The following is a 19,008-nucleotide window of genomic DNA, read 5'->3' on the forward strand; positions in this document are numbered from 1 at the left end:
TATTTATAATTTTCAAAAGTTTAATTTTACCCTTTGAAAAACACACCCCCCCCCCCCCCCCCCCCCCCCTAAATTGACAACAAAGACAGTTGGGAAGTGGTCCTTTCCTGCTGAATTTTGCAGGCAGGATTCACACAGATTTCTCACATATACTTTTGCAAAGCTATGACGAAACTTTGCTAGAAATAAAGAATAAGCTATTTGCCATCTCAGCAGTAAGTTTTCAGTTTTTAGACTGCATTTGGGTTTCTCTGAGCATAATATTTGATTATTGGCAATATGTTTCCATTTAAATATTTCATATAGTGCATAAAGGCCTTCTCAAGCATTCTGCAAGTATTAATGAAAGCGGTGAATCTGTAGATGTATCTTGTGACTGAATACCTTTTGTTGCAAACTGTTTTAGAGCTGGATTGCAGCTTCATACAATCATTTAATGTTGCCTCTATATTCATGAAACCGGAATTAAGGATCTAAATGTAGGTAGATTTTCAGCAAATCTTCCTTGCAGAGATGGTGGCAGGTCTCACAGAGCTGACCCAAATCCAAATGTTCTGAGTTCAAGGAAGCACAAGGACCTGCTTTTCTGCTTTCACTGTGAGGCTTCAGTGACTTCAGTGAAGCTATGTACTGACCCCAGCGGTCTTCCAATGAAACCAAATGATGCTGCCAAGGATTAGATGTGTGAGAAGGTCGTCGGGCCATGCTTTGCCATTCTTTGTTTTGGTGCTGATCTTTCATAAGCAGGATGTAGTAGGTGCTACTCAGGTAGGAGTGGGAAAGGAATGTGTTAGCCAAGATCTCCTGAAACAGTTTCAGGATAAAAGCATTGTAAAAGAATATACACAGGCATAATCTGACACTTACAAGATTTGGAGATATCTGAGGCAAATACTTAACCTAATCTTCCCAACAGAAGAGCACACATGGTCCAATCCACCCCGGCATGGTTTAATGACCTCACAAAGGTAGAAACAGACCATCAGAACAGGAACTCAGCAGAATGATGCTGGTTTTAATGTTGATTAACATCATAAAATTCTCTTATATGTGCAGAGTACCACCACTTATTTTCCCATGGTAGTCCAGAAGGGCCTCATTTTGTCAGATCTCTTTTTGCACTGTCCAGATCATTGGCTCAAACCTACTAGTCTTTTCGCAGTCTGGGCAAAATATATGCATCATGTTGGTGGGGCCTGGATGTAGGATGAGGAAGGTAATCACTGATGTTTGGCTACAGGAGGTTTTATATGAATCCTTCACATTCCTGTTTTTTTCCATCCGGCTACTATACTAAAACAACATGCTCATTACTCTTCCATGCTCATGCCATTAATAATCCAGTAATCTGATCACTGTATCCGCAAATTAATAGAAGTCAGCATTCCTAAAAAGATTATACACTTTTGCATTAGCCACGTGAATAATGGTAACAGATACTAACTTTTTCACACTGGGTACACAGAGTAGTGTAAGTATGGTTAGGATCTCACTTTAATTCTTAAGAGTTCTGTTAAGGTACCTTTGCTAAGGCTGAGAAATCAGCATTTTCAGCAAAAATTGTAATCCATGCACCACTGGGAGACCATGTCAGCTGAATGGTGATACAGAAACGGGTAAGGTAGATGTCCCTGAGTGAACTGTGCTCTGTTGTAGGAACTTTTCAGTGAGCTAAAAGGAAAGAAAACATTTAGAAACAACTCCTTCCATTTGTTTTTAGCATTTGGCAGCATATAGCTGTGTCTAGGCAGGCCATCAGGACACCTTTGTTAAAGCAAACTTTTATTTTGTGTAGTAAGGACAACTCTCATGGCAGTGGAGCTCACTGAACAAAGCCAACAGAGTTTCAGCAACTGTGAGTTGTGCTCCCGGTTTAATAACACGAGACACGGCAACCAGGCTGGTGTCCAGCACACATTCCTGCACCGTGCTTTGAAAGGAAGTGAAGCTGGTCTAAAACCCAGAAAAATTGTAAGGCAGATGATCCCATTGGTATGGCGCCACCATTTCTACCCTGGTAGTGCTCTCTGGTAGTTTCTGCTCTGCTGTCTGTGACTCCGGCACAAAAACTACAGCAGAACACAAGGCACAGGCACTTCAACAGTGAGGAACAGATCTGGACATCGTCACTTCTTTCATATTTCTCTCTGCCAGCTATGACTTGGGTATGGTGTTGTTCATCTTCCCTGCTATACAATAAGTGTAACTACACTTCCTGGACTCTCTGAAAGTTCTTCTAAGACTGCTGAGGAAGTCCAGAGAAGTGCTATTTTTTATTAGTAGTTGACACATCTGGGGAATGTTTTGGACTGTACTGGGATTATCCAGGGCAAAATGTAGTTCATGGCTACAGATCCACGCAGGGTAGTCTTGACATATGGATTTGTGTCCTTTGGATTCTGGGATCTGATGTGCTTTTGTTGCAGATTTTGTCTCACTGTTTTAATGTCCTGGTTGATCAGTATAAAATGACTAAAACCTGAGAGATGGATTTATTTTTTAAGTAACGCAAATAATCATGTTGGTTGTAATTGTTATTAGGGCTCCTTTGGGAATCTGTTGTTACAAGCACTTGACCCTTTTTCTCTCTCCTCTGGGGCTCCAGGCTATGTTGCAATTTATAAAGATACCAGACCTTAGGCTAAATCAATGTCCTTAGGGTTATGAGATGTTGCTAAATATCAAAACAAAATCCCAGTGTTCCAGTTCTTTAACTTCACTATGTTTAATTAGCCATTCCAATTAACCTTCCCTTTGTGTTCCCTCATGTTTAAAGGGTTATATTAAAAGTACTGTAGAATTAAAGCCATTTAAAATATGCTGAGTATATTTCAAGGCATTCAGAAAGCCTCTTACATGAAGCTGTCCTCATTTCAGTTTCGCTAATGACTGGTCACCAGGGGCATATTTTCAACTCTCTGCACCTAGGTTGCAAAAATTGTAACAATATACCTACATGTGCATCCAGGTCACAGTGTGTTCAGATGGGAAATCACTTTTGCAGATATTTTACCACTTTGCAAATGTCTGTGGACACAAAGGATGTATAAGTGAAGACATATGAATTTGTGCTCTGAGAATTTATGCCAAGCATTTAGACGTTGTTTTTTTGCTCAGAGGCCTGACAGAAAGACAAATACCAAATCCATGTTGCTGAGTTTGGGTTTCTTAGGTACTCCAGATATCTCCCAGACTTAGAGAATGCTGTAGTGTGAAGAACATGGAAAAAACATGAGGAAACACTATGGTTTTCTTGCCAACCAGATCCCAAGATATGATTCTTGCACTCTTATAGATGGACTAATAGTGCTGAGTTAAAAAAAAAAAAAAAAAAAAAAAAAAAAAAAAAAAAAGTGTTTAAACAGTAAGTTGGGAGCGCAGTAAATTATAAGCACTTTTCCTGGCACATCCCAGGCTCACACACACCTCGTGCCAGGGACAGGCAATGTCAGGATTTGTTCAGTTGCAATGACATAACATGAGGGTCTCCAAAACTGTTTCTGTAGTCTTTATGAACCTATGCATTTGTAAATATATGCTGATAGAACTCTGTGAGGTAGGAGAATACTATTATGCCCATTTTATTATGCCCAAGGGTGACTACGTTTTTTAGATTTATGTTATATTAGGCAGCTTTTCACTTATTATTCTCTGTGCCTGACTCTCTGGATGCATTTTATAAGCCATCAGGATTTAACTCATGGCTATGGATTTTGTTAGGGGGGAGCAGGTACCTAAAAAATCCCTGACTTGCCTGGTGTCATTCTGGATGTCTGTGGCAGCACTGGGAATGGAAACCAGCCTCTGTATTTAATATCTGACTCTTCCCTACATAACTTTCTCTAGTACTTATGTTGAAAGATCTGATCATTTTAATTCATAGGGTTTTTTTTTGTTTGCTTGGTTGGTTGGTTGGTTGTTTTTTTTTGTAGGAGGACATGAATTTCTCAGGGTTGAATTATGATTACAAAACAGCATTTATTTTGCTACTTTCTACATTTGGAAGGAGTTGAGATATTTCTAAAACCAGGCTATGGTTATTTTAGTTGAATTTGTTCCATCAGGGAGCCTGTCTTTAGACTTTCCTTTGGTCTTTATAAAGGATAAAGAGGAAAAACAAGAGATGTTTATTTTATTGAAGCTGTGATATGAGAGACTTTCACTTAAGAAATCTGTTGGAGTCTGTCTTTGTTTTCTAAGACAAGGCCAGTTAAAAATATATCATGTTTTGTGTTAAATAGTTTGATGGCATAAATTCAATGAGGACATTGTCTAGTGCTCTCACTGTACAAGTCGTATGAGTTACAAAGGACACCAAGAAAAGCAAAAATCCATTTCCCTTTCCTTCTTCCCCTCCTCTGTTTTTCATTGGCAACAGTAAAGTTCAACTGCAAGGCATGTGATTGTAATATAATCAAATAACCTGCTGGCGTCTCATAAAGAAGTACTGGTTGTTTAAACGACTATTCATAACAGACTTAGATGTTTCATAGGCTGGTTTAGGAATCAGATAACATCAAATCAGTTAAAGTACAGGCTTAAGCACTGTTGAAATGTACAAAGAACAAAGCTAACAGCATTACTGGCAACTGACTAGTTTGGGAAGAGACAAAAACAACAAAAGCATTTAGGATTTTTATCAAGCCTGCATAGGAATCTCAGTGGGAATAGCTATATAGGCACCACAGAATCTAGGGATACCAAAAGCCGAACAGTATGCGACATTTAATATGTCTGGTTCTATTTTACATCATCCAGTCTAGTAAAATAGACTATACAGCAAAGGGGGACGGCTATATATAAATCATTCTCTAACGGCTCTTCAGGGTGCATTGTTGGGGAAATACTCATTAACAATATGGTCAGCTTATTTTGTATATTGACTTTGAAGCCAGTGCAGGAAAAGAACGTGGGCTGCAGCACTGCCTGTGTAATGGCACTTCACCAGGCTGCCTGGGAAGAGCCTGCCTTGGGCACAACCCTTCTGTAAGGTTTTCACCACAGCTGCTGCTGCTGCTTGAGCTTACTCCAGGACATACGTGCTTTTTCTTGGAGAGACATTCCTAACGCGGCACTCAGGGAAGCTCACATTCAAGAACAAGCTTCTCTGAGTATTTTGAGAAGGATTTTTAAGATTTGTTTATTCACTACTGTACTGCTGATTTCCTGTTGAGCTTGTCTTAAGTGCGATGAGGACAGTAGTTACAAACTCGGTACTTAAAAGAGTGGATCTGGGGCAAAAAAAGTATACACGTAACTGATCTTTGAAGATGAGTCGTTTTGCGTTATCAGCAAAGGTGCATTCGGAAAATTAGACAGTTGCCACTGAGAGTGAGAAATAAAACAACAACAACAACAAATCCCTCCCTTTGCTTCAGGCTTTTGGATGCAGTGAATTAAGTTCACTGCTAATTAGACACAATTGTGAAGCACAATTATTTATGAACCTTCAATGGGCCGAATTCATGAAAGGAATAACGAATATATATTTTCCTTTTGTAGAATTTTAATGAAGAAATGGCATTACTATTCATTATTTATCCACTTTCAAACTGTAATGAATAGTTCTGCTGGCAAACACCAAATTTCTGTATTTACAGAAAGGCGGAACATGTGTAGATAATAACACAGTTCAGTATGTATGAAATGCTGTATTTCTATAAATATAGAAATAAAGAAATTATCACCAGGACTATTCATTAAATTTTGAAAGTAGTAAATAATAAATAGGAATTGCATTTATTCATTAATGTCCTCCAAACATAAAATATCAAGCCTGCCTTTCTTTCTTTCTTTCATAAATCCAATGCAATATTTCTCCAAGAAAGCTGGCTTTTATGATTATTTTGATTTTTGTTTTCCTTTTGACATTGTTTCATATGAAGCCTTTATACTAAATGCATTTTAAATAACATTAACCAGTGTATTTTCATTAATAGTTGAAATAACACATGATGCTGTAAAACAAAGATGATTTAGAGAGCCTGTCTCCCCGGCTAAGGAAACCCTTTAGCACCGTATATATCTGGGTTCTAAAGAAAAAAATTATGTTTATGTCCACCTTACTGAGTGGTATCGTGGAGACATTCACACACAAAGTCTTTTCCACAATGTAGCTGAATATAAATGGAAATTGAGTCGGATGCCCGGGGGGGGGGGGGCCCCCCCCCCCCCCGTGACGGGTCTCTGCAATCTTCCCGCTGCCCTCCAGCCACGTGCCGTGGGACCACTGGCTCTCCCTATTTGTCCTGCTGAAGCCTGCTGCTGTCCTCAGGTCCCTGCGGCCTCAAGGTTACCGCTGGAGGTCTGATTCATAACACCCAACAAATGTCACTTAAAAGTACTCCTAGGATTTAATTATGCATTGTATAATTAGTGTTCAGAAAGCTAAAATTTCAATACTATTTTAAGGTCATAAATAGTAATTAAACTCTTTGAACCTTAATAAGAGCATAGACACTGACTTTTTAAATTCCAGTGGAATACAGGATATTAGAAAAGGCCTTGCAGCTGAATTAATTGTGAACTGTCAGGTAAAGAAAGATGCCAAATATGATAGATAACAATATTTTGGCCTGGTATAAGCAAAGTTTAGGGCCAGGTGGTTCAAGTTTTTTGCAGTTCGGGGCTTTTCTTATGCTGTCAAACAAAAATAGATCCGTTATCAAAATTTGATCTAGTAATGGAATACTTTTTCTCTTTCACAGAATCACAGAATCACAGAATTTCTAGGTTGGAAGAGACCTCAAGATCATCGAGTCCAACCTCTACCTAACACTAACAGTCCCCACTAAACCATATCCCTAAGCTCTACATCTAAACGTCTTTTGAAGACTTCCAGGGATGGTGACTCCACCACCTCCCTGGGCAGCCTGTTCCAATGCCTCACAACCCTTTCAGTAAAGAAGCTCTTCCTAACATCTAACCTAAAACTCCCCTGGCGCAACTTTAACCCATTCCCCCTCATCCTGTCACCAGGCACGTGGGAGAACAGGCCAACCCCCACCTCTCTACAGCCTCCTTTAAGGTATCTGTAGAGAGCGATAAGGTCACCCCTGAGCCTCCTCTTCTCCAGGCTGAATAAGCCCAGCTCCTTCAGCCGCTCCTCGTAGGACTTGTTCTCCAGGCCCCTCACCAGCTTAGTCGCCCTTCTTTGGACCCGCTCAAGCACCTCGATGTCCTTCTTGTAGCGAGGGGCCCAAAACTGAACACAGTACTCGAGGTGCGGCCTCACCAGAGCCGAGTACAGGGGGACGATCACCTCCCTAGCCCTGCTGGTCACACTATTTCTGATACAAGCCAGGATGCCGTTGGCCTTCTTGGCCACCTGAGCACACTGCTGGCTCATATTCAGCCGACTGTCCACTATCACTCCCAGGTCCTTCTCCGCCTGGCAGCTCTCCAACCACTCATCTCCCAGCCTGTAGCTCTGCTTGGGGTTATTACGCCCCAGGTGCAGGACCCGGCACTTGGCCTTGTTAAACTTCATGCAGTTGACCTCAGCCCATCGGTGCAGCCTATCCAGATCCTCCTGCAGAGCCTTCCTACCCTCGAGCAGATCGACACACGCACCTAACTTGGTGTCATCTGCAAACTTACTGAGGGTGCACTCAATGCCCTCGTCCAGATCATTGATGAAGATGTTAAAGAGGACCGGCCCCAGCACCGAGCCCTGGGGGACGCCACTAGTGACTGGCCTCCAACTGGACTTGACTCCATTTACCACAACTCTTTGGGCCCGGCTATCCAGCCAGTTTCTAACCCAACGAAGCGTGCGCCAGTCCAAGCCAAGAGCAGCCAGTTTCTTGAGGAGAATGCTGTGGGAGACGGTGTCAAAAGCCTTGCTGAAGTCAAGGTAGACCACATCCACAGCCTTTCCCTCGTCCACCCAGCGCGACACTTTGTCATAGAAGGCGATCAGGTTCGTCAAGCAGGACCTGCCTTCCATAAACCCATGCTGACTGGGCCTGATCGCCTGCTTGCCCTTCAAGTGCCGCATGATGACTCCCAAGAGGATCTGCTCCATGAGCTTCCCTGGTACTGAGGTCAAACTGACAGGCCTGTAGTTCCCCGGGTCAGCCCTCCGGCCCTTCTTGTAGATGGGCGTCACATTCGCTAGCCGCCAGTCAGCTGGGACCTCCACCTCCTTTGAAGCTAAGAATCTGAGGCTCTGATACATCTCACCAAGTTTAAGGCTAATACAGAAGAAATTTTATCTGGTAGTCATGACTTCTTTTATTAGCATCCTGCAGTTTGATTTAGACTGTAAAGTGGATAGAACATACAATTTTCCAGTTAAAAAGAAAAAATAATAATACCTGGCTTTGGAAGCTGATGGCTGCCATCCTGCCAGCAGTTTCTGGGTACGTACATCAGAATGTTGCAGGATACGTGGCTGGAGTGGGTGCATGAATCCATGGACAGTAAACAGGCCACAAGCCATAGCAGGACTCTGCTGTTCTCAGCAACTCATCAGACCAGGCACATCCTTTGTATGTTTGCACTACAGCATCAGTTTTACAAGGCACATGACCCCCTGCGGTCTTCCCTTGATGGGCTTGTAAGCATCCTGTTGTAATGTGATGTGAACAGTGCTGGCTACCTGCAAAGGAACAAGCAAGGTCAATTTGGAATAATATTCTTCTGAAGGATCACTGACTCCTCATGGCTACCTTCATGCCACCACACATTTGGAACAATTAATCCCTCGTTCATGTAACAGTGCAGTTTACTGGTCCTGGTTGTCACCATTTAGACATAGTAATTGTACGTTCAGTTTGGCACATAAGAGTTTTGAAGTAAAAAATCTTAGCAAAATTAAAGAACACTAAAGATTTATTCATGCTATGCCAATACGCCATGTAACCTTAAATGTTTTGACACCGCTTATTTGCCATGAATACCTCTGCTTTCTGGTTAGTTAATGTCATCTTTGGTGGCCTACTTGTTAAAAAGTTATGGGTGCTATAGTGCTCTTTTGTGATAGCTATGTGAATGACAGATTGTAAGTATGAGTCTGTAAAAGCAACAGGTCAGCTACCAAGGCCTACAGAAAATGTAAAGAAAAAGAAAGAGAGTTAGCTGGTCTGCAATGGACCAGTCACCTCTACAGTGATGTTGCTGCAAGGAATCGAGACCTGATTACCTGATGAACTGTTCTTTTGGTTTAGTGACACCATAAGCAGCATTTGGAGGTCAGTGTGTACATACTGTTACACGAACATAGCTCATCTCAGTCATTTCCAAGAAGGATAGCATAAAAAATCAGCCCAGGAAGATACAGAATTTTTCATGGGATGTTGCTCTTCTACCATTGTATCTCTAGAACTTGGTTTATTTTGAATGATTAAATTTAGCAAGGAAATGTACTACTTTTACAAAACTTTAACTAGGATAAGCTTGGTGCTAGACTCCTTTGAGACATGAAGAGGCATGACCAGCATTTTAAACAAAACTCTTTCCCTTTTCAGGAAATTTTATTCTATTATATATGGGGTGCAAGCCTTTGCTGGAATCTGCATTGCAGGAGAAGGTAGTGGACTTTCCATTGCCATATACTATGCTGTATTTCTTTGAGCTCCTTGAGCAGGAGTTGCTGCTGGGGAGCGAAGCAGAGCTATGTCCCCTTAGCCATTCTTCAGCAGGTTAAACCAGGACTTCTTGCTAGGTGGGAGTTGCACCAGGCAGAAGGCCCCTTTGCATTTTACCCAGGGAATTTCAAAGATCCACACAGTTCTTCACAGCAGAAGCAGGGCTTGTAGCCTCAGTGATCTTGGCCTCCCTCCTTGAGGGCTCGGAAATAGGCAATGGCATATGGTCCTTGCTGCATTCAGATCAGCTTAAAAACATGTTTGGTTTTGGTGTTCTGAATATTTCTGAAGCAAGCTGCTTATCCTTGCTTTTTAAGTTTGCTTTTCTGTACGTAACATTTACATCATGATCTAAAAACAATTTTACACATAATAAAGTTTAACTATTTGATATTTTTCATTTCAGAACTAAATAACAGACATTTAGGAGAATATTTCTTTTTTAATGACACACATGATAGTATTTTAAATGACATCCGCAGTTAATTTTTCAGTCTTTCTCTAGCAAATATTCTATCAGTAAACTTTGCCGGTATTTATGATTTTTTTCTTAATATGTTTTACTGCATTTGGTAGAACTAACATCTGCTTCTCCAGGGACTCTCCTATTTATGACAATGGGGGATGTTTTTGAAAACTATTTGAATTAAACTTGGTCTGCTCAGAAGTGTTTCCAAAGGAGCTGACTGTACGTACACAGTTCTCACTGATGACATTTGACAGAGCTGTTAATCCCTCTTGACTCTGATGTATGAGATCACATTAGAGCAGCTAGAGCACTCCAGTGATATACGCACATGCAAAGCAACATTTGCTGATCAGTTCTGTTTGTTCTCTTCCAAAACAAAATCCCTGAAACAAGCTGTTTCATTGACAAGGAAGGAGGCAACAGTCCCTACTGATGTTGCTTCTGGCCCCTTGAGGTAATGTGTTTGCCCCAGCTGCTGGGAATCCCCCACCCCCCCTCCCCCCACTGTGGCCGGTGTCTGCCAGGCATTTGGCCATGGCAGAGGATGTACAGGTGCCTGATCTGTCCCCCCACCTGCAATAGCAAATGCTGCAGGCCTCTTCAGCAGTCCACCACCTGCTGCAGCACAGACTTGTCTTTCAGGCTCATTTTTGCTTACATTTCTGCTTTTCATTCTTTTTGGAGGCTATGCAGATGCATGTCCGAATCATTCGGACCTGAAAGGCTTGGCTGGGTGCTCAGGAGCCATGCAAGCTTTGGGGAAAGCAGCTCAAGGAGGAGAAGATGCTTGTGAGAGTGGAGGCAGCCTTTGTGCTCCTCCTCTGCCCCATGGCAAGGTGCTGCAGGCAGGTAAAAAGCAGTGAGCATGGCTGCTTTTCAGAAGCAGAATGCTCCTCATTGCCAGGGAAGCCTCTTCTGGCACAGGCAAGGTTACCTAAGGCAGGACCCTCTGCTGCCTCTGCCCAGCACAGCCCTCCATACAGCAGCCTGCCTTTTTCCACCATTTGGCTGTAACATCTTGCCAGGACTTATGTTTCACCCTTCCACAGAATAAGGTCTAAAAGGAGCAACTGTAAAATGAAAAAGCAATTTTGTGAAGTGAGCCCTAATTATCACATCTGCAGCCATATTCTTGTGTGTAAAATGTCTTATAAACCTTCCAAAGTGCAAGAATTCTCTTAGCATTGTTACTGATGAAATCTCTTATTTTCTCTAAAGAGTGATGGTTCTCAGGGAATTACCATGAGCTGTAAGAAAACCAAGGTGTTGCAATGTAATGCAATATTATGACTTAAACGTGATTATCATTTCTCTTAAGTGCTGAATCTGCAGTACATTTTTCTGCACTCTTTTAAGTAATGTACCGCTAGACAAATCTCCAAAAGAGAAAAGGTATGCTTCTACATTAAAGTGATATCACTGGACTTAAGAATTTGATTGCAAATAAAATTCTAAACATGAAGCTATTTGTGTTGGAAATATATTTAAAAATATTTTTTCAGCTGTTTTCACATCACTTAAATCAAAGCACTAAATGGAGCCTTCCCCAGTAGCCTGTCTGGTCTGGTTGCATGGATCTGACTCTTAGCTTCTCAGTCAGAATGAATTATCTGTGCAATAATAATAATAATAGCAATAATGATAATAATAATAGAATTTTACTTCTTTTGATGAAGTAAAACCATTTAAAGTTGGATGACATGAATCAAGGTGGACAATAAGTGACTTTTTCAACTAGAGAAAGATGTATTGATTCCTGAATATGTGATGTCTTTGACTTTGCCTGGAAGGGCATTTCCTTGGTCAAGAAGACCAGATCCTTCCACTGATTACATATTAGCCCTTCTGTTCTTCCATATCTCTAATTATTCTTACAATTAAAATAGATTGCATGATCTTTCATCTAAATCTTTCTCTTTAAGAAAAAGAGAATTTAAGCCCTAATTTATGAACTCTGATCTTATTAACCTTTCATTCGATTTGCTTCTGTGCCTTGATCTTGTAAACAGGCTATTATACTTTCTGCAATTTTATGCAGTATGTGCTATTTCAAGACAGTCAGAAAACTATACATTGTGCTCACCTGAACAACCAAAACTATCTTCTCTCTTCTTCATCCTTGTTTAGCATCCTGAGTCCCGTAAGTGGCTCCCAACCTTATATAAAAGGAACCATTTAACAATCCATGTTAACAGATAGCAACTGTTGTCTTTTGCCAGTGCTTTCTCCATACAAAGCAATCCCTTTCTGTCCCGAGCACATCGCCATTCTCTCTCTTTTCCCTCCTCCCAAAGGAATTTGTGCTCTCCATTCCTACTGTTGTTTCTTCATTTTCTTTGTCTCTGCTATTTCCACCAGACTCAATTGTCTTTATTTCCTCTTTCCACCAGTCTTTTTATTCCTTTTTTCCTCTTACAGACATCAGCACCTTTATTTTTAAAGAGCAGTCATGCTCCTCCTTTTTCTCCCTAGTTTTTATCATCTTATTTGTTCATCTTGGTTTACGAATGCACTGTTCTCCATTCTCCATTCCTTTTAGCGCAGTCTTGCTTCTTTCTTCCATTTAATTTTCCAGAAATCTCTTTTGTTCTCTCTCTCAGATCTTATTATTGCCCTGGATTCCCCATTTTCTGAAATGCCACATCTGCTGTTGGCTGCTGACAGGCACTGCTACTTCCATTCCTCTTGCCTGCATTCAAGATGAGGGAAGGTGTTTCCAAAGGATGCAGAGATGCTTCTCGCAGAAGCAAGACACTATCAGGCAGCACCACATAATTTCCAGTAGCTGTCCTGAAGCTTGCTGAGCTGTTTGCTCTCTCAGAGGACTGTTGGGACTGTCCTGTCTGATGCTCAGTGGACACCCTATATTAACAGCTATTTACTGCCTTTTTTTTTTTTTTTGACTTGACATGACTTGTTTTTATTCCCTAGCAGTCTGGAGAATAGTTCCTTTTCCTAGGATAAAGTAAGTAGTATTACTAGGGCACCTCCAAGTCTGCTGAATGCTGTGGGATTTTGTGAAGGTCAAAGAGTAGCAGACCACAAATAGTGTCCATCATGGGACAGGGAGCTGAGCATCTCCAAAAGGCATTTAGGAATATGCAAAGGTAGAAAATGTTCTATATTGTATGATGGGATTCTGCTGTTTCTCTGTTTACAAAATTTATTTGGTGTAGCTTAGCTCTATCTTATACAAGGGCAAGTGGAAAAGGGATTTATTTTTTTTTTTATGCTTTAAATAAATTCTGGAAGATTGGTGTTAATAAAAACAGAGGTCTGACTTCAGTACTAATAAGAAGGAAAAGAGAAAAAGATTTTTGGCAAGAAGAAGAAACAGCCAACAGTCCAAACTACAGGTGTCTTCCAGAACACAACAGCTCTCAGGAAAAGCACTGTCAAGAGTGCAGCCAGGAGAACGAGTATACTTTGACTCAACAGTAACCGAATTTTCCATCCACAGTTCAGACAACTCTGGTCCTAGTCTCACCCAACTACGAGAAAGGCATCCATGCACAGAGTGCTGCAAGGATGGAGAGAAATGCTCTGGTTTCTCTCTGTGTAATACCCAATTGCTGGAGTTATTCAGGCTGCATTAAAAATAATGGACTGAAAATACAAAATTGATTATATATGCAGTATACTGGAGACTTTATCAACTGTTGATTCATTTAAAATGTCACACATTTTAATACAATACAGTCATTAATACAATGAACAAACACGTTTTCTTCCTTGACTCACTATTTTCTTTCTTTGTTTTCTTTCTTACTTCAGTCCTGTTACTTGCTTCTCACAGTTGCTAGCTGCAAATTCGATATTACAGTCCTAGGTACAAACTAAACCAACCTGCCTAAATGATCCCCAAATGGGGATCAACAGTGAGCCTTCATGACTCATCATTGTGTAAATGTTCAGTAAATCTCAGTGTTTGGTTTCTCTTTTATTTCCAGTGGTGGCATACAGCTGTTTCACATAGTCTTGTTTGCAGTAGTGAAAATCCAAGATAACAACGTCATTATAGAGTGAACTGAGTGAGACACACACAAACACTCCCATGTATATAACTTTTTAAGGGAAGTGAAGCAGGATGCCATCCATATTTCTTGTACAGAGGGAACCGAAGTTAATTTGTAGGTTTGTGAGAGAGAGCTTGTGACACTGCACTCCATTTCACATCAAGAGACATTAACTTGAAATTACTGTTTCCAAGGGAAACACTTATGACTCAAAGCATTAATTTGCATTAGCCCATGATAAGGCTAGCCTGTAAATTAAGTTATTGAAAATAACTCGCAACCATAGCACCAAGGAAGGAATTAACTAGGAATGTTTTCCTATAAACAGAAGCTGATATTTTTTTCCAGGTAGTTAAAATACTAAAAGTGTGCAAAATGTAATCAATTTGGTTTTCTAGTAAAGTCATTATTTAACAAATTGTCATGGTGGAAGCAATCAGTCTGGATACATTTGAGCTGGCTGCATTTTATCTCCTCACCTTTTAGTTTCATGTGAACAGCCTATTAAAGCCCATGATTTGGGAGAAGCTCTATATTTTTCTCTTACAGCTGTGAGGACAATGGTCATTCTTTACAAATTTAGTTCAAGGTAATGTGATGTTCTACACAATCTGGCAGAAAGATTTATAACTTAGCAACTGGGGGCTAAATTTCTGTGTTGTAAGCAAGTCTGGTCTCAGGCAAATTTCACCTCTTTTGAACATCATAAAGATTATTTCAAAAAATCTCCATGAAATATACTCTTTACCCTTCATGTGCTCCTATGACAGCCACTCCAAGAGCGTTAACAATTATTAAAGTATTAACTGAAATCTACACCAAGCAAATTATTCTGAATTGTTGCTGATTAGCAGTTACACATGTACCACCACTGATTTAAATACCGGGTGAGCTGACATTCCCCCAAGTAAATATAGCCAACCAAGACCAATTGTTCAATTTTTACTCTGGTTAATATCCTCACTCAGCACCATAACTTTGACACAAGAAAGGAAATGCTTGCAGGATTTCTTGGCTTTAAGAAAGCTTAGCTTTCTTCTTAGGAGCTCCCCAGAATGGTGCCCTGGAGGGGGAATGCAGACAGCCCCCATCCAACATAGTCACTCCCCATCCCTGCATATACGGCCATGCTAAAGGCACTCATCTGGCCTTCACCAAACACCCTTCCAATTTGCTGTATATATCCAAAGACATTCTGGAAGAAAAGAGAGGAAAACAGGGAGGAGAAATTTTCCAGACTGCTCTGTCCTTGTACTACATTACCTTCTGCCTCTATGCTTGTACTGTGACAGCAACCTTTTTTTTTTTTTCTTTTTTTTTACCTTTCTTTTTTTTACCTTTCTTTCCTTTTCCTTCCAACTGAACAATAACCCTCCAAACCCAGCAGCATGGACACAGTGCAGTGTGGCAGTGTGGCACCTATGAGTCTGTCCCCCAGGCAATAGTTTGGAAGGAGACTGCCATACCACTACATAACACTATTTGCCTCTTATGTGTAGTGATGTGGGGCATGGGTAACTGAAGGTTTGCTCTTTGGACTGGGGAGGAGAACACTAACTTGCTGAGCTACCCTGCAGGCTGTGGATAAATGCATCTCAGTGTCACAGGCATGGCTTTTCTGTATTACTCACAAGACGTCTGGTTTTCTCCTTGCCCATCCACACATGAAACAATATGACCTATAAAAGGCAGGTGACATTTCATGTGTAGGTCTAGAGCATTCACAACGAAGCAGAAGGGAACCCCGACGTTTGCCGTATGCACGGTGTGTTCCTCGCGGAGCAGAGCACTGCCTGGCTCTGCCTTCGCATCCAGTATTCTCTGCCTGCCATGCCTGACAGGACACCCCGTGGGGTACCCCTCAATTGCTTCTCATGAGTAAGGACATTATTTTTGATCCAAACTAATATGTAATTATCTATTTCAGAATGTTTTATTAGAAATTAGGACCCTTTTTATATTTTAACCAAACATATTCATTTCACAGCATGTTAAAAATCATTTTCTCTCCCCTAACTGTGTTTATCCTTTCTCTGTACTATTTCACAGCTGAGGTCCTTTTCTAAGAGCGCTTGAAAAATTTTGTCTGGTTTTATTTATTTATTTTTTTTAATTCAGCAATATATGGACAAAATCTGTCCTCTCCTTTCTTGTTCTTAGCATTCTAAAATGTACCTGTGTTCAAATATTAAGAAATAAAACAAATATAAATTATGCATTTTCCAAGTTAATTTAAAATGCATTATGCACTGCTTTGTTCTCTGGAATTAGTATTATTAAGGGGACAGATCTGTATGGATTAATTTTGAGTCAGTTTATTCACTTCTTTGTAATTCAGTGGCAAGGATTTCTGTCCCCAGGCGTCAAATTAAAAATTTTACTGTAAGTAACACATATACAATATGGACCTCTTTGTATTGTTTCTTTGTTTTTCTATCAGACAACATATTTACATACTGTATGATTTCGCAAAACCATCTCTTTCAAAGTAAACAAAACTTTTTCCCTTCCTTGTTGAAAATGATTTTAAAAGACCATTCCCATGGTTACTGTACCCAGGTAGCACCAAGTGCTGGTTTCAGGGGTGGGGTTCACCAAAAATCACATAATATTTAGCTGTGTCTTCCCTGAGGTCTATTACAAGCTGAATAACCATCCAACCTCTCTTGTCTTCCAAATATATTTGGTAGTATTTGAGCTGATTCTTTATGATTTTTAAAAACAACAACAACAAGCTATTCAATAATCATTTTAAAATACTGTTTTTTTTTTTTTTTGCAACAATTCTTTGCACTTAGATGTTTTAAATCTTTATTTTTCCCTAAACTGAGCAAGAAAATAGAGTCTGCTTTCTTAATTAGTCTTCTTTAAACAAAATATCCTTTCATATGCACTAATAAAGACTAAGGATCATTTCTCTCTTGTTTAAATAACTGCTTGCTGTAGTATAAAATTGTAAGAGACATGATGCAGATCAAGATGCTGGCTTGAAGTGGAGAAGAGGAACAAGCAGTGCAATAATAAGCAGATTTTAATGATTTACTATAAATCAGCATTTTTGCCCTGTCAGTGAGATTGAAGAGGCAGACAGCTCCTCACATGTCTGCCTAGCAAATGTCTTCCTGATGAATCATGTGCTCTGAATCACTGATCACAACATTCAAACAGCACATCCAAATAATGAGGAAAACATATACACAGCATTCTTATGGCTGGTCTAAAACTGCAGGAATATGTGTTTTTAGTGGTATGGTAGTTAAACCCCTACATTGATACTGTGTCTGTGCAGCAGAGGGTAATATAAGGTTAACTATTGATGCCCTCGCTTTGCTTCCACTCATTAAGCCAACGGTGAAAATCTAATCTTTACGTACTCTGCAGGAAAAATGATGGCAAAACTGAGTGACGATGTATATTTTTAAGTATCTTCCAACAGGGAAATGCATCACCTACTTACATGTTGTTTCCATTAATTAGAAAACTGTCCAGGCTATTGTTTTATATACAGGATAGTTCAGGTGACCTTTGTTAATTATGTTAGTTGGTCATTAAGAATAGCAGTGGTTCTAAAACATCATACATTGCATAGCATAACGTACGGCGATCCTCCTTACAGTCCTGCAGTTTTGGGTAACCAAATAATTGTCACTAGGGTCTCTGCAAATGGTGGGGTGTGACTGACTGGTGTTCTTCTGATCCTAAGGGTGCTTTGAGACAGGGGAAGAGCTGTGGGGCTGGATGAGACAAGGTACAGCCTGACAGTTCTGTGGGGTTCGCCTGTCTCAGCACCCACAGGTGACGCTCCCTTTGGCAGCAGTGGGAGGAACAGACCCACCTTGTTCCTTGGGTGCAAGAGGAACGATAATCTGCACAGTGGTAATAGCTGTGATCCTTGTCTTCCGCTCCAGCAGAAGGGGTTCTGGCAAGGTTTCCACACCACTGCCACTGAGAGAGGGCAAGCTCCTTTGCAGGTTGGCCAGAGGACCTCATCCTGCAGCTCGCTAACATGGCTGCTGGTGGATGAGGGCTTCAGCTTCCAGCAGTCTCTGTCCTTTAACCTTTTATTAACAACATCACTTATTCAGCAAACAGTTATGAAAGAAGTAATTTTGTATTAGGAGGAACTGCAGATTTAGAGACTTAAAAAGAAGAGTATTCCAAGTTTGGTTGTTGTGATCTTTTGAAAGATAGTAACTTGTAATTCCTAGTTTTTTAGACTGTAACTTTTGCATTTATTGCTAATTTTCTGCCCTGCTCTAAACACACTGTGTGCATTTACTTTAAAATTTGTTAGTGCCATTTACATACATAGTATTTGCAGTTCAATTAATCCTCTTGAAGACCTAGTAAAACATTTTTTCCTAGAGATCCTGCAGAGGAGCTGGCACAAGGCATCCACCGACAGTTTGTCCTCCATTACCCTGTATCCTGCTGCCTGTTTGCTGCACTATCACAATATGTGTTTTGCAAAAACCTGCTTTCAATTGTTTGAAAACGTGAATTTCAAAGTCCACATCTTTTCTGGTTTGCACTCAAGGGAAAAAATAATAATGTGCTTTTAAAACAATAAAATGTCAATGTGTTTTAAACATGACCATGTAAGGCTCAAAAATGTTTTTCAAAACCCTATCCATTTGTTTAATTTGAATAAGAACATACTTAATTTCATGGTCATTTGGTTAAAGCAGTTATTTTTATTAATGTGTTATTGAGCTAGAAGCTGAGGGCAGTGGTCAGTTTGCTACTGTATAACTCACTCACTTGGAGAATGAAGTCTAACAGTACAAAGGGGAGAACTCGTATGTCCTATTTAGGCATCACAATGGTATATTTGATCTGTGTTCGTATTTTATTCAAAGTAAGGAGGCAAAAAAAAAAAATGCTCAGACTGCTGATTTCTGCAGAAAAAATCTGCAAATGAACTGTTCTATTA

General features: G+C 40.3%; 1 protein-coding gene across 2 annotated transcripts in view; it reads right to left on the minus strand.

Moving 5' to 3' along the window:
- Window positions 1-19,008, minus strand: part of TSHZ3 (teashirt zinc finger homeobox 3) — a 258,591-nt gene that overhangs the window by 45,098 nt on the left and 194,485 nt on the right. The window contains exons 2-3 of one of the 2 annotated variants that reach the window (XR_004753845.1): window positions 8,319-8,602; window positions 2,953-3,027 (exon numbers count right to left, since the gene is read on the minus strand). The gene's annotated coding sequence lies outside the window, so the exon portion shown is untranslated. The remainder of the gene's footprint in view (window positions 1-2,952; window positions 3,028-8,318; window positions 8,603-19,008) is intronic. The other variant, XR_004753846.1, reaches the window with a different exon arrangement.

This window comes from Oxyura jamaicensis, chromosome 11 (assembly GCF_011077185.1).
Source record: "Oxyura jamaicensis isolate SHBP4307 breed ruddy duck chromosome 11, BPBGC_Ojam_1.0, whole genome shotgun sequence".
In the NCBI taxonomy this organism is placed as follows: Eukaryota; Metazoa; Chordata; class Aves; order Anseriformes; family Anatidae; genus Oxyura; species Oxyura jamaicensis.